The sequence below is a fragment of the Zingiber officinale genome, chromosome 9A (genome assembly GCF_018446385.1).
Source record: "Zingiber officinale cultivar Zhangliang chromosome 9A, Zo_v1.1, whole genome shotgun sequence".
NCBI lineage: Eukaryota > Viridiplantae > Streptophyta > Magnoliopsida > Zingiberales > Zingiberaceae > Zingiber > Zingiber officinale.
Genome location: NC_056002.1, coordinates 57,414,308 through 57,431,117, shown reverse-complemented (window position 1 = coordinate 57,431,117; position 16,810 = coordinate 57,414,308). Strand labels below are relative to the sequence as shown.

Sequence of the window (16,810 nt, the reverse complement as noted above, 5' to 3'; positions counted from 1 at the left end):
TCGGACCACTGGAACGTCTGAGAGCTGAGGGCTACTGATGTCATCAGTAGTAATCAACGATAATAGAAATCCCTGACATCCATGTGATAGCAGTTTCTGCGCCTGTATCGCAGAAATGGTCGATATCCCATCGTCTCTGATGCCAGTGAAATCCCAAGAGGGTTGGTTCGGAGGTCGAAAAGTAACCACCCTCTTCTGGCAATCAACTGTGGCATGGTATGCAGACAACCAATCCATGCCAAGGATAATATCGAACTCGACCATTTCCAATACTAACAAATCTACCGTGAGTATAATGCTACCAAAATCTAACGGGCAACCTCTGACCTCCTGAGTGACCTCCAAAGTATCACCGGATGGTAAGAAGACGGTCAGTCGTCGCGGTCTATGAGAAGGTAGTCTACCAATCTCTCTCATAAATGCACCAGATATAAAAGAATGTGAACTACCCGTATCAATTAGCATATCAGCAGAAAATGCATAAAGTAAAACCGTACCGCGAAAAACGGATCCGTCGGCCCGCTGTGCGTCCTCTCTGGTGACCGCGTGAACTCGTCCAGTATCTGACGGTGGTAGAGGCGGTAGCACTGCCAAAGGCTGCTGCGTCGGAGTCTGAGCCTGCCACTGAGTCGGTACTGGATACTGAGTCAGAGCTGGGGCTATGGGCTGCAGTATGTACTGAACGGGTGGCTGAGGCTGTAACTGATACTGCGCCGATGGCTGAGTCAGATACTGAGGTCCAGAAATAGAACCCTGGGACTCCATCAGAACACTGGAATGCTCCTGGCCGTGCATGCCATATGCAGCTGTCGCAGGGGAGTCGCCCTACCGACGGTGAAGATTGGCTGCCCGCTCGCGAGTCCCTGATCGACCAAACTGCCCTCCCGGCGTAGATCCTGATGTCGAGCCTTCAATAACAATCTCGGCTCAAGTGCCTGTGCAATAATAGCAAACCGACACCCCAAGGCGCACGCAGGTGATGTGATCTCGGCCCGCATCCGTGCAAGAAGAGTCACCTGGATCGCTTCCGCTTCGCCGGGCGGGAACGCCCCGACGCTTCGACGGCCGCCGATGACCCGTGCTCACCTGCCTGAAAGCGATCGCTCGCCGCCCAGAGTCGTGGTCGCCGACCGCCCCGATCACCGCTCTTCTTGTTCTGCGTTCACTCTCGATGAGTAGACTCAATCATGAGAGCTCTATCCGATGGTCTTGGTGTATGATGAACAGCAAAACCGACATCTTCATGAAGATGCCCGTCCGCCCTCGACAAATCAACATACGAGATCACATCGAACTAACTCGGACAGACCGCCACCGATTAAATTCGGCATTATAATCCATCATCGGCGGTTATTCGTCAAGACAAAGAAAATCCTCAAGAGCCATCCGATATGCTCTGGGAAAAATCGACTCTAATGCCTCCTAAATCTCGTCCAAGTAATATGCTGGTCGCCTATGATCGCGTGTCCCACCGGATCTCTGCCCCATCTCGTAGGTGGTAAGCAGCTAGCTCCCCACTCGGAGCAGGCCATATAAAGAATGTCCGCTCTATAGTCTCAATCCAAGACGAGCTATGCTCGGATCAGTCTCCCCGCGGAATAATGTGAATCGACTCTTCATCGACTCCTAAGCCTGGGATCCGTGCTCGTGCCGCAACTAGGCCGGTAGGAATCATGCGGAACTAGGTAGAACCACTGGAGCTGGTCCTATGGGTGGTACTGAGGGATAGGTCGGAAGAGGTACCACTGGTGCTGCCGTATAACCTGGGGTGGGTACTGCAGGTGGAACTGCTGAGTAGGCATAAGTAGGGGCGAATGGAGGTACGGGGGGAAGTACCGGATAAGGAGTAACCGGTACTGCTGGTGCGGGTGCCGGGTATGCAGTAACCGGTGCAGCTATCTGGGGTGCCAAGTACGGGCACAGCTAGAGAGGGTGTCGGGTACTCTGCGGGTACAGCTGGTGGGGGAGGTGCTGAATATGCCGACGGTGGTACCACTGGTGGTACAGTCGAGGTAGGTACCTCTGACGTCGGAACTATCGGGATCTGATACGTAGACGTACCCACAATGACCTGAGGAGTCTGCCCCTGGCGGACAGGCTCGGCTCTAGCAGACCTCTCTGAAGACTCTGTCTCAGGAGAATCTAACGGCCTCTTACGTGGCCGCCCACGTCTCGATGCCGGTACACGTGTAGGTGGCATATCTGTAAAGAAATGTTACCCAGATATCACTACAGGTATAAGAACTGCAAAATTACCTAATGTACCTATTTGCCGTCTGGAGATATCCTGTCGCTGCTTAGCCCCAAATAGAACCAATAAAACCTCGTCAAAATGCCTCGAAATTCCGAAACGAGAAAATCGACGGAAATCCGTACAATCCGAAATACCGAGAAATGCTCACGAAAGTAAGCCTCGTAAATCCGAAGCCCGACAAGTAGATATCGCAAAACTGTGCTCTGATACCAAATAAATTGGTATCAGATAAACCTCGAAAATCCAAAACGAAGAGCAAGTATCGTGAGCCTAGCTCTGATACCAAAAATTGGTATCGCCCCAGGTAGTCCCTGTCCGAAGAAATTTCGGCAGCATCTCCCCTGCACGGCGGACAATATGAAGCTCAGTATACATACATCTCCATACCTCGGCCACACACGGCCGGAATAATACAATACAAAAGAACAAGCCACGCAGTTTATATCAACCTTCCACACAGATATAATATAAGATCAATCCACGCAGTTCAATAAGGAAAGACGATATAGAACCTCGAAGATATATGCAGACAGCCTACTCCACTACAACGAAGAAAACAAATCCACGAAGTAATGAAAATACAACCGCAGCGGAAAACAAAAGTAGCAAACCCGAATGTTCAATGTGAAGTCCACAATACAAACCCACAATACAAGTATATAAGATGCAAAAGCAAAATATAATCCGACAAAGAAAATCCTCGCGATAACGGGGCTAGCGACTGGAATCTCTCCTGACGGCCTCAACCTGAAAAATAGTAACAACGGGGTGAGTTCAAAGAACTCAGCAGGTAATCCAATAGATATGTACAGCAACATATAACTACCAGTAATATCCTAAGGTACAGTCTCCTAAACCATAGGACCTACAGTACAGTCTCCTAACAATATAACAGGTATGCATAGCTGAATAAACTGTAATGAGTAACCAGAAGCATGTAATACAGTTTACAGCAAGAATAATAAATATACTCACCTGCGAGGCTTGGGCGAATGACTGTGGACATACACAGATAAAGATAGTCAGAACAAATACACATGTATCCTGTATGCATGTCAATCATATGCAGTCACCCAAGTGCATCATCCAATATGCAACAATCACAATAAATGCAATCTGTGCATATGATGCGATATGACATGGTCACCCCTGACGCTAGTCAGCCGTATCACACGTGATGGCGAGACCGAGTAGGTAGGGCTGTGCACTCTGTCGTCACTACCCCTGATGAGTGACTGAGTGGACGGAATGCTGTCGAAGTACACCTATCCTCCTACCTCAAACATAGTGAGGGAGCGCAATGCTCTCATCTCCCGGTACACAATGACGGGGAGGGACCCCGGCGTGCTACCACGCTGCATCACACTACCCATGAGCAATCACCACCAGGCAACCTGCCATACACACCCTGAGTGCTGTGCCACTACCCATGCAGTGGTCACGTCGTGTGCAGGCCCATGTAGCCGACCGACGAGCTCAACAATAATGGAGTCGTCAATCGCCCAGCATGCAATCATGCAGGATGGTGCATGATGCTACAGTATGTCATACCTGAACATAGCCTCCTCCATATATGCGGGTGCCCAAAAGGTAAACGCATATATATAACCATGATATAAACAGCATAAACTCAAAGATATCACATATAACAATGATGTAAGTATCATGAATCCAAGAGCATGTATCCCACATGTAAAGCAACTAATCCGGTAGAGTAGAGCACTATAGACATGCATCTCTATGAACATATATATACATGGCAAGAGGTAAATATCCAATCCTGAAGTAAGGCAACTAACAGATGAAGCATGTGATAGGTATCAACTAGCTAAGACCAGGGAAGAAATAAATCTACCACCTATCACTAGCAACTATATATAAACTATACATATCATAAGACAGTATCAAAAGATAAGTCAAAGGGTACCCGCCTCAAATAGAAGGTACAATCCCAAATCCGAAGTCAACGTCGAGACGCCTGTCTCGAATCAGAATCCTGTGTCAACAAACAATATATATATTTTATTTAGCTAAATCCAAATGAATAGCTAAGTAAAATCCCTAATAACAAATTAGGGCAAAACCCTAATCAATATCATCTCAACCTTCCCAATTAAAATCCAATAGTAAATTAGGATTAATTACCCTAACCCTAATTACCCTATTAGATTAATTCAAACAATTATATCTAATCACAATCAACTAACCAATTACAACCTCCAATCAGACCTACACATAAATAACTGATCAATCACACTTACCCTAATCCATCTAGAACAAGATCATCAAACTAATATTCAAATTCGAAACATGATCTACAATATGTTCCAACCAAAATTCAATTCAAGCCTAACCCTATTCAATACATAGACTAATTTATCAACACATGAAACAATTACCCTAATCATGTATCAACATCACTACACCTTACCTCAATCTCAGCTATTGTTGATGTTGGAACTAGGAGGCTGCTGGTTGGTGTGCTGCCGGAACCAAGAAAGGATCAAAGAACACCACAGCAAGAACAGAACAGAATCTCACAGCCCTAATGTAGCTGCTGTCCACCAACCGGATACTTCTGGTGAGCAAGGGAAAGGAAGAATCGGTCACACAATCATCTCAATATTCCTAAATCAATCTTAGAACCGAACCTCACCTCACCTTACTGGATTCAATCGGATCACAACAACACCAGAACATAACAACCTACTGGAATCAACTCCTCTGTTCGGATCAAACTTGCTGCTGGCAACAAGGAAATTTGCTGAACCATAGAATCACCACAGAGCAAGCATATCTCTGCTAGATTCCAGTATACTATTCGGTTCAAGGTGAGATCACGGATCAGATCAAGGAATAAACATCACCAGTTAAACAATAACCTAATTCCGGAACCCAATCTTACCTCCAATCTGAGACTTCAATCGGCAACCATGAAGAAGTCCATGATCTGATCAAAGGAAAACCGATTACAAGATCCTCCTTGGTCCCCCTCAAATTTCCAAATGAAGTCTTACCTCAAGTCTCCAGAAGATGTCGCACAACCCGATCGAATCCGTGAAGCAACGTACCAAAGATTCCTCCGATCCTCAAATCAACAATCAACAAGGGAATCCAAGACCTGACCTAGGATCGCCAACAATCAGGGAGGCAATCAGCAAGAATCGGGAAAGAAGACTCGATCTAGGGCACAAACCATAGAACAGGAAGATTCCGTTAGGGCTAGCTTACCCACGCCGGCAAATCGAGTGGCACAAATCCAAACTAGGGCATCACTCCAAGCTTCGGTGGAATGAGACGCGAGATTTGGTCCTTCACCGTGCCCTAGCCGCAGCATCTTCGGCCATCTACCGCAAGATCCGCCGAACCGCAACTCCTCGGCCGATTACAGTCTGGAAAGGAGAAGCATCGATCGGATCTGACCTTAGGGTGTCGACGCCGGTTGAGGAAGGTCACCGGAGCTAGAGCCTCGCTCCTGTCGGCGCCGCTCGTCTGCGAGGGAGATCGGAGAGGGAAGGGAGATCGGGGAAAGAGGAGAAGTTGGGGAAGAAGGGATCGAAATCGGCGTTTGGGGAGAAAAGATATAAGAAAAAGGGAATTTATTTAATTAAACATTTCTTCTCTTAAATAGGTCTCCCAAATAGGCTGTATCCGAACCCGTCAAATCGTCCCCTCAAAACCCGTCGTACGAGCTCAGAAAAATTCCCAGAAAATTTCTAAAAATTCCGGAAAAATTCTATAAGGCTATTTCTCAAATAACCCTATTAATTAAATTTTTCGAGATCTCACAAGTTACCTGGACATCATTAGAGTAACCATGCCTTCGAGGTTTTCCAAATGTCCTATCCATTGAACTTAATACAAAACCTTGGTCTAACTAGTTAGAATCCGTAAGGGGTAGCTTCGGCTAGTTCCACTTAGGCAAATGCACCAGGTCGAAGTCATATCTTCCTAGACATGCATAGACTAAGCTTCTCTAACGTACTATCATCCAAAACTTCACCAGTACCATGGGTCAAGTTAAACTTGATCCCTTTCTAATTAGTCCTTGTTACCCTACCGGGTAGGTTGGTTTGGGTTACACTATCGAGTAGGTTAGTTTTGGAGGTGTCAGCTATTCTGGAGCCTCCCCCTGAATTATTGACTTTTTATTTTATGATTTTTGTATAATTAGAGTTAGTTTTAGTTAAGTTTTAATATTTAATTTGCAATTTTAAATTTAAATTTTTAATTTTTAATTAATTAAATTGGTTAAATTATCTTCTTTTAAAAGAGTATATTTAATATTTAAATTTTCTTTCAATTTCAATTTTATTAGGTTAATTGAACTATCTTTTTTTAATAGCTTATTTTTAAAGTTTATGTTTTTATTAATTTTTAAATTTGAATTAATTAAATTGTTTGAATTATATTTCTTTAAAGTTTTATCTTTTAGCCTTTTATTAATTGTTAATTTTAAATTTTCTAGATTATCTTTATTTAATATGTCATCTTTAACATTCAATTTTATGTTTGTTAAAGTGTTTGATTTTATCCTTATATTTCCTTTTAAATTGAAATGATTAATTGAATTTATTAGATTAGTTTTATCTTTAAAAGTTAATTTTTTGTTAATTATATTATCTTGGTTTTGGATAGCATTTTCTAGACTGATTTTATCTTGATTATTAAATACTTTATTAAGGTAATTATTGATTTTATCCATTTTCTCATTTTTAACTTCTATATTTGAATTTATTTTAATGTTTGACGTATTTATGTCTAGATGATCACTTAATTTTAAATTTTCTAAATCGATTAAATTATTTGAATTGATTTGGTCATTGTTCTATTTGACTAAGTCAAGGTTGATGCCAATTTGATCAGAGTCTTGATTGACTTGATCAGAATCTAGATTATTTTGTGATTTTGAATTTAAATCATTTAGATCTAGATTATCATGCACCATACTTGGAATAATTTCATACTTATCTGAATCATCATGCTGATTATTTAAACTACTATTAGCAGGGGTATTTTGGTAAACATTACTAACCTTGAGCGCAACCCCTAATTCAGTAGGTTTTTCGATTGGATCTAACCCGAGTTTGGATTCGATTTTTACTTGATCCTTGAGCTCCATCGGCTCCTCGTGAAGTTTGATCAACTGGGTCCAAAGCTCATGTGCATCTTTGTACTTTTCTAGTCTGCATAAAACATTGTTAGGTAAAAATTACAAATAATTTTACTTACATTTGTGTTTAGTTCTGAGTTCTGAGAAGGTTTTCTCAATATCAGCCAATAATCAAAGTTTAGACTTCCTAAGAAACATTCCATTCTTCGCCTCCAGTAGTTGAAATCTTGATCGTACGGTGGTGGTTCGTTGGGCCGGGGTTCTATCCTTCTTGAAGAGGCATTGGTTTTGCACACATGGAAATAGAGAAAAAGTCCCAAGACTTGGTCTTGGATTAGTAGTGTTGGAAAGAAATAGTATTTCACTAATTTCAAAAAAAATATTAACAAAATATTAATAAAAAAATATTATTTCAAATTTTTGAAAATGTAATATTTTGTCAATACTAAGCAATGGTGAAAAGATGATGATGTATTTTTAAAAACCAGTTTTGGAGGGAAAAATGAAAGGCATAAGGTTTTATTTTAAGAACGAACGATATCTAATTTTTCTTTAAAAAGATCCCCCTTTGTCTGATTGGTGGTTGCACCAAATCAGAGCGATACCTGCTTTGATACCACTTGTTGGATCGTGATGTTTCGATAGAGGAGGGTGAATATCGATTATAAAAATTATAACACCCCAAATTTCATTATTTGGAGTTCTAAAAGTGCTTATAAATATTTATAAATGCTTTAGAAATATTCTAGAGATTTTTAGGAATTTTTAGAGCATTTTTATGTAATTTTCGGAGGTCGTTTGGTATTTTTACCAAAAGAAACAAGTTGCAAAAAATAAAGAGGTTGAGCCGAGGTTTGAACCGAAGACCTCTGGTTAAGCAAAGCCTTAAGTTATTTCGGATGACCAGGAACCCAGCAAGGCCATGCTGATCAAAGAGAGGGCGAAAATACTTTAAGCAGTAGTAGATAACAGAAATATCTAGGTATTAAAAGGGATAAGTTAAGAGAGGAATTGGAGTTATTTTTCCATGACCTAAACCCTTCCTCTCTTCTCCCGACTGCGCGCGACATCTCTGCTCGGGTGGAAATGAAGCCGGAGCTAGGGCTTCGTCTCCAGCAGCCGGCCAAGGGTGGTTCCGTGAGATCTTCACACGTTCATGACCGCTCGTCGAGGAGAACCCGAGGGCATGAAGAGGAGGCCGAAACTTGCAATCTCCGAAACCCTAGAAGTCCTTCTTCTTCGGTTGTAAGTCCAAGAACAAGGTAAGTGCTTCTCACCTGCAGTAGGAGTAGCTATTGGAGTTTTTTTTCCTTCCTTATTGTTTCTGTTCGAAGCGCATTATAAGGAACGGTGCTTTTGTGCTAGCTGCCGTGGACCTCAAAGAAAGGAAGAGGATGATTGGTATAAGTTAAGCATGTGGGCTATTTTCTTCAGGCTTTGTATTGGAAATTCGGATTGATTTTTGATGTAGATCTTTCTATTTATGATCTTAACGGGCATGATCAGTTCATATGGAGTTTTTCCAGATTTTGGATTTTTGATACTAGTAAATGAACATAAGATAGTATAGAATTTGGGTTTAAGCATGTGTTTGGCTTGTGGTCACTACAATGCACGGTTATGTGCAGAAATTTGGTTTCCTTTGTTTTCCTTGCCGTGGCACTGAGCATGAAGAACAACTATGTCTTTTTAGGTTTCAAGTAGCAAATCCTTTACTAGCTGCAATGTGTATACACTGCCATATTGTTGGTGAGCATGTCGTGGGTTTTACCTTGGTTTTGGGTGCACGTACCATGAACAAATAGTATTAGTTTTAGTTCTTAAAGTATGTAATTTTACGTTCTGTAGATTTAGTTTTGTGTTGAATTATTGAGCATGAACAGCCACCAAATGGCAGTGCGGATTATTTCTGTTGGTTGGTTTTGTTTGTGCTGTACAATGGGCATGAACAGCCTAGTCTTAGGAGAATTCGACAGATTTTTTTGTTAAGCTTGTATGCAGATTTTTGTTCAGTTTTGCATGAGGTATTCTTTTATTAGAAGTATATATAAGTAACAAGTATTTTATTTGAACAGGCTAGTACCCGACTTCCGAGGTTGTCGTTAAACAAATCCAGGTGATCGTTTCCGAGGTCTCGGCCCTGGTAAGACCAAGGTCTTTACCCTCGTAAGACTGGTGGTTCGCTACCTCAGTTTCTATCAGGGAGCGCGCAATGGTACTAAGCCTGGGCCCAAGAGATTTTTATTATTTTGAAGTATAAAAGTATAAGTTTTGAACAAGTGAAATAAGTTTCACATAAGTTTAAAGATCAGCAAGTTTAGTTATCTTTTATGCTAGCATGTTGTTTAGATTGTTCTTACTACTATTTGCTATTAGTTGAGCAGCTTTACATGTTTATCATTTCAGTATGTTTGATTTCTTTGTTATTAGATGAGTATGAGTAGTATTTCTTTTAAGCATTCAGTTTATAGATTTATTCCTGTTCACATATATATTCGAGTTTTGTGAGTTAGATAGCGTTTACTAAGCAATTTGCTTATAATTACATTTCCTCTTACTGCAGATAAAGGGAAAGGAAAGGTACAGTGAAGGAAGGCGACAAGGAGGTGCAGGATGGATGTGTGATGTCTGGACTATGGAAGCCTTGGGACCTTAATTAAAGAATTTATTAAGTTATTTTTGTATTTAAGACTGGTTGTGAAATTTAGGTGGTTTTAGCCTTTCTTGCATTATTGGAATAGTTCTTTTATGTTGATGGTTTTGTTCTTAGGATGTTTTTATGTATTTAGAACTTTTCCATTTAAATTACTATGCACATTAGTTCCATTTTTCTTTGAATTGTATTATTCCCACATGCATGTGTAGTCTGATATGTTTTAGTTGTAAACATATGCTTGAGTAGAATGTTGAGATGAGTTATTTAGGTTTCCTATTGCTTTTTAATTGCATGTCTTGAGTCTCTGAGAGTTTCAAGTAATACTTTCAACATGTGAGCAAGATTAGTTAAGTAAAGTTAGTAGTACAGTAACGTCCCACCTTCATAGACTAGTAGAGAGGAGGGTGGGGTGTTACAAAAATTCTTTCAAAAAGAGTTAAGCGCAGCGGAAAAAGTAAGCAATGCTAACACAGACCAATTTTACTTGGTTCGGAGCCTATGTCGACTCCTACTCCAAGGCTCGCACTCATTGAGTGCTTTCGGTGGGCAATCACTAGCAGTTCAAAAATTATTACAAACTAAGTACAGAAAATGCTAATGAAAATAAAAGCAATACCGATAAAGGAATAAATCGAAAAGGAAAAAGTACGTTGTCGGAGCTTCGTTAGCGTCGCAGGAGCGCAGAGCAAGCAATAGAAGATCTTCTTGTCAGTTGTTGTTGTGAGCTCCACCCCTGACCCTTCTTTTATATGAGGCTCGGGGCACCCCGGATCCCTTTCGGGCGCCCTGGTGAGATGTGGCAGGTTCAACCAATGAGCTCCACGTGGCGACGACGCGATCAGGATAAAATTGCCTCCCGGGCGCCCGGACCTGTTCCGGGCGCTCGGACCTCCGGGCGCCCGGACCTGTTCCGGGCGCTCGGACCTCCGGGCGCCCGGACCACCTTTCTCCAGAGATTCCTTCTCCTGCAAGATAAGGTTAGTCCGAGGCAAATATATAATATATTTCCTGCAAAACAAAGTGTTAGCACAGTTTTATAAATTCAATATCAAGAGTATGACTTAGATTCCGTCTTTCCGAGATCGAAATCTAGTCACGATCTCGACTTAGATATCCGAAATGGATCTAAGTTGGATCGACGCCTAATGTTCTCTTCCTGGGAATGCATCCTCATAGTCACTCCCTTCCAGTGACTTACCTTTACTCACCTGCCAGACGTCCGGTCAGCCCTTCGACCCGTCTGGACTTCTCGCTAGCTATCCGGTCAGCCCGTCGACCTAGCTGGACTTCGTGCCAAGCGTCCAGTCAGCCCATCAACCCGCTTGGACTTCGTGTCAGACATCCGGTCAGCCCGTCGACCTGTCTGGACTTAGCCTGTACACTCGATCAAAGTGTTAGATCACGACAAACCTAACTTAATCTAATTTGTCATTTATCAAAACCTGAGTTAGACTGTTAGTGCTAACCGCACCAACACTTTCTGCAATTGTGTATCATTTGCGATACGTGTTACATTTTCTTGTGATATTTCATCTTGTACAGTTAGTACTAGATTAGACGTGTCCTTTTCTTAAGAACAAATTTACTTATGGGCTTGTGGTTCATTACATAGTCATTTTCTAAAAATCGGACATTGGTGCTTACAATGACCTTCTGATTTTTAGGACTATAAACTTCCTTTCGTTTCTCTAGAATAATGCACAAACAAGTGAACTCATATTCCAACTTATCAGTGTCTCCCTTCATCATATGTGTTGGACTACCCCAAATCTGAATATGTTTTAGACTATGCTTACACTCATTCTACAATTCTATGGGAGTAGAGAGTTCTGACTTAGAAGGTACTATGTTCACTTCCATTTTCAGTGTATATCCTTAAAACGAATTTGGTAATTCTGAATAACTCATCATTAATCTAACTATTTCCATAAGAGACATATTCCTTCATTCTACTATACCATTCTGTTGGAGTATACCAGGTGCAATTAGTTGGGATTGAATCCCGACTTCTGATAAGTGATTCCTAAACTATCCTAAGAGGTACTGTCACTACGATTTTCACTGTAGTGTATTGATACTTTTACGTTGACGTTTCTCCACATCAGTCTTGTACTCTTTTGAACTTATCAAAACACTTAGACTTGTGGCGTATCAAGTAAATGCACCCGTGTCTCGAATAGTCATCTATAAAAGAGATGAAATATTCGAGACAACCTCTTGCCTGGATAGTCAAAGGTCCACACAAATCAGAATGAACCAATTCCAACATATCTTTGGCTCCATACCCCTTAGACTTAAAAGCTTCTTGGTTATTTTTCCTTTCAAATAAGACTCGCAGGTTGGAAAGATTTCCACTACCAATGAACCCAAGAGTTCATTGGTTATTATCCTTTGAATCCTACTCAAGTTAATATAACCTAGCTTTAGATGCCAAAGATAAGATTGGTTCATCTCCGAATGTTACTTTCTCTTTTAAAAGTTAGAAGATGTGTTATTAATTTCCATTTGTTGCATCGTGGAATTTGTTTGATTTATAAATTACCAACCAACGTACCAGAACAGATATTTTCCCTCTTTTCCTTGATAACAACTTTGTTATCAAAAGAGACATAATATCAAGTTTAGAAACTAAAATCTAGTTCTTTCTAAACTTGGTACATAAAGACAATTTCTCAAAATCTAAATTTTATTCCTCTCGGAGGATAAACACCTCCCACTGCAATAGCTACTACTTTTGCAGTAGTGCCCATGTATACAGTGTTTTCCCTTTCATATAGTTGTCGGGTTTCCTGGAACCCTGCAATGAATTGCAGACATGATTAGTGACTTTTGTATCTACACAGCAGGTACTGGTAGATAACACCATTAAACATGTTTCAACAACTAATGAATAAAATACACCTATATTGTTCTCAATTCTAAGAGGGCAGTCCACCTTAATGTCCAAGTCTTTTTTTCAATCATTATACTTGGGACCACTAAGTCTATCCTATAGTATAACTGTTGGGTTTTTCAGGCCGCGAAAACCGCTTTTCACGTCGCAGAAACCCCGAATCACCCATGCCACTGGATCCGTGCAAAGGAAAAATTCGAAAAATTTCGAGTACGAGTTAGAAAACTTAGATTTACACTAAATCTACAAAGGTTAAGATGTTTATACCCTTGATGCGTGCCCGACGTGAATCCCGCTCGTCCAAAATACCGGATCTCTAGAGTATCAAAATAGATACTCCTCTAGAAGTATCCACACAAACAACTCTAGATGGAGAAGACCAAAACCAAGGTGTGCTAGCACCTATGTGGTATTCGGCCAAGGAGGAGGAGAGGGGAGAGAGCAAAAACTTGAGGAAGAGGATGAAGTAAATGAGGCTTGAATGAAAAATTCATTTTATTCCCCTACAATAGTGGCCGACCACATTTCAAAAGAATGTAACTCCCATTTCCACATTAAGTGCAATTAATGTGGAGCCATTAAAGAGTTGTAACCTCCATGAGATGACACCCATGATGATGTGTAGTAACATCATTGGTCCACATCAATGCCAACTCACCAATGAGGTGGCATAAAGTCAAGTCAAACTTGACTTTTAATCTTCCTCTCAAGTCAAGTCAAACTTGACCAAATCTCTTCCATGGTTGATCTAATCTAACTATTTGATTCAAGCCAACTTAATATAATGAATCTAATTCATTAAATTAAGTTGATTTAATGAGTCATAATCTAAATTAGACTCATTGAATACATGAATCCACTTGAGTCCAACTCAAGTTAGCCCAATTAGGATTACTCTTAATCCAATTTGATTCATCAAATGAATCTAATCCTCTTGGTTCATCATATGAACATAATCTCCATCTAATTGTCCTTAGTGTGTGACCCTATAGGTTCTTGTAACGTTGGCAATGCCCTAAACCCATTTAGGAGCATAAGTAATGAGCGGTATCTAGCAACACATCATTACTACCCAAGTTACAAGAATGTTGAGATCCAACATCACCTTATGACTACTAATTGTGACTCCTCACAATATATGACAAGTGTCCTTCTATCCTAGACATCTAGATTGATCAATATGAGGCATAGACCGTGTCATCCTCTAATCAATCTAAATCTTGAACTCCAAGTAGACTCACTCGATCAAATGAGCTCAATATCTCATATTGACTCATTTGGGCATGGCCATGCACTTAGTGGTCTCACTCTATCAAGAATACCGATGTCACTCCCGTCATATGGGAGGGATAGATCCCATCTACATCACTCACATCCCTCTGCATAATTCATTACATACCCAGTAATCGCCTTTATAGTCCACCCAATTACGGGTGACGTTTGACGAAACCAAAGTACATAACTCCTTATGTAGGGATCTATGGTGACTTCAGGTCTAAGGACTAGTAGTCATACTAATAGCCACATGAGAAAGTATATGACACTCATATAACGATCCATGATACTTTCTCATGGCGGGTCATTCAGTATACATTCTCTAATATATACCCATGTGTCAACTTGATATCTCTATATCTATGACTTGTGAGATCAAGTCATAGAGTTGACCTACATGCTAGTCTTATTGCATTAACATTGTCCCTGAATGTTAATACTCGACTAGGAATGATTAAGAGTAATGTTCCCTATATCATCTCACTATCGGTTCAACTAACCGATTGATATAGGCAAGAACCTTCTACTCAAGGACGTTACTATACTTAGTTTATTTGGCACCAATACAAGTAAGTATAATAACCAAATGCCTTTATTTATATATAGAATATGATACAACAAGTCAAAAATACAACCATCAAATGATTGGTTCTAGGGCTCTAGCTAACAATAACAGCTAGGGGATTGACCAACATTTTAAATCCTAAGAATCACAAAAATATTTAGTCAAGACCAACTCCTTAAAAAATCCTCATGAATTTTATATGCCACGTTAGTGTGGATGTATACAAATTCAAACTTTAATAAGAGATTTTATCCATTAATTTTATTGTCTTGTCAACTTATCTTTATGACAAATAAAATTAATAGTTGGTCTTTATTTGATTAAATATTTGGTCAAAACTTTGAATTTATAATAACATTGATTCCTCAAACAATATTATTTAAATTCATCAACACCTCAAACATTGGGAATTATGCATGCCACGTTAGTGTGGATGTATACAAATTCAAACATTTGTAAGAGGAGGGTTTAACCCATTAATTATCTTTTGAACCTGAAATTACCTTAAACACCATGAATTTTGTATGCCACATTAGTATGGACGTATACAAATTCAATTGTTTGTAAGAGGAGGTATTACCCATTTTATTTTGTCAACCTAACTTTATGACAAATAAAATTACCTCAAACACCGTGAATTTTTTATGTCACTTAGTGTGGATGTATACAAATTCAAACATTTGTAAGAAGGAGTTTTACCTAACTTTATGACAAATTAATAGTTGGTATTCCTTTGGTCACGTAAAACAATAGCAGTGACTCCGTTGGAAAGGATACTATTGAATACGTCTAAGTATATACCATTACTTGATACTTAGTCCATTAAATAGGATTATGCCCCTTCAGTTGGAGAAGATCACACACTCCTAAATAATTTCCTATAACCATCCATAAAGGAAGTTTGATCTAGTGATCCGCAACATACTCATCCGTTGTGGAGGGAGGCACTCAGAGCCAACACGCAAGCTTGTTGCATCACTTACAAACCAGTAATGGAGACCGTGGAATTTATTTAAAAATCCCTCTCCCACTTAGTTTTTAAAGTGAGGAATTTTAACCTATGCTAGCATACATCACATGCACATCACAGTAAAGCAATAAATATGGAAATTAATTTTCCAACTATTATGGCTTCTTCCATCATTGTTCTTCATGTGTTCCAACCCTAGCTGCTGCCATCTTTAGCCACCGCCATCGGGTCCATCGAACTTCCTTTTCTGCTACACCTCTGGTCCTCTAATAGCACTACGCTTCGCAAGGATACGATCCGTGAGAAAAATAGAATTTTACATATATCGATCATATATTCCACAAATGAATATACATGTAATCTAGATCGAAACAAAAATGTAAAATCATAATAACTAATACAGCTCCTGCTGTATTTAATATTACAATCATGCACACACAATAAAATGCCCTTGACATGTCCAAGGGTCCAATCACACACAATATCTATATGCCAAAATAGTTGGAGCTTGCAACCACAAAGTTAGCACATCCTACTATTATCCTGCCTAAATTATGTATGACATGTGCATAATCTATTTGAAAACCAAATACACAGAGGCAAACCCTAGCTTTGATACCAATTGTTGGTTAGTCCTAGGAGGAACGTACCGGTTCCATTGTACAAAAATTTTGTACAAGTGTCGAACCTTTTCCTAAACAACCTATTGTGTTCTTTAGAAGTTAAAGTAGGAATCGCAAATGGAATTTAACATTATTGATTCCAAATTTAACTTATCTGTTCTTAATGGTTTAAACTTGGATCGCAAGTGGAACTTAACACTATTGATCCAAATCAACCTATGTTATAAATTCAATTAAATATTAATTTTCAAAATTAGCTTCCACGACTGCATGGCGAGGCACATGACCTTCTTGGGTATAGGAGCATCCACCACCGCCTAGACAAAGCATTTTAAGGAAAGCTAATATTTAATTTCCTTATATAACTCTAGGTTTAACCAAAAAGAACAATCGAATCACAAATTCGAAAAACAAAGAAAAACACAAACTCGAATTACAATTCAAAAAACTAGAATCTAATG

General features: G+C 39.9%; 1 long non-coding RNA gene across 4 annotated transcripts; it reads right to left on the bottom strand.

The window, feature by feature from the left end:
• Window positions 1–4,945: 4,945 nt before the first annotated feature.
• LOC122021370 lies at window positions 4,946–5,765 on the bottom strand. Of its 4 annotated transcripts, none has more exons than XR_006122530.1 (4): window positions 5,451–5,765; window positions 5,272–5,380; window positions 5,160–5,204; window positions 4,946–5,071 (listed from the first exon to the last, which is right to left on the bottom strand). It is a non-coding gene; the product is annotated as an uncharacterized LOC122021370 (long non-coding RNA). The 4 variants fall into 4 exon arrangements; XR_006122531.1 differs by having other exon boundaries at window positions 5,272–5,375; XR_006122529.1 differs by having other exon boundaries at window positions 5,486–5,765.
• Between the last annotated feature and the right edge of the window lie 11,045 nt (window positions 5,766–16,810).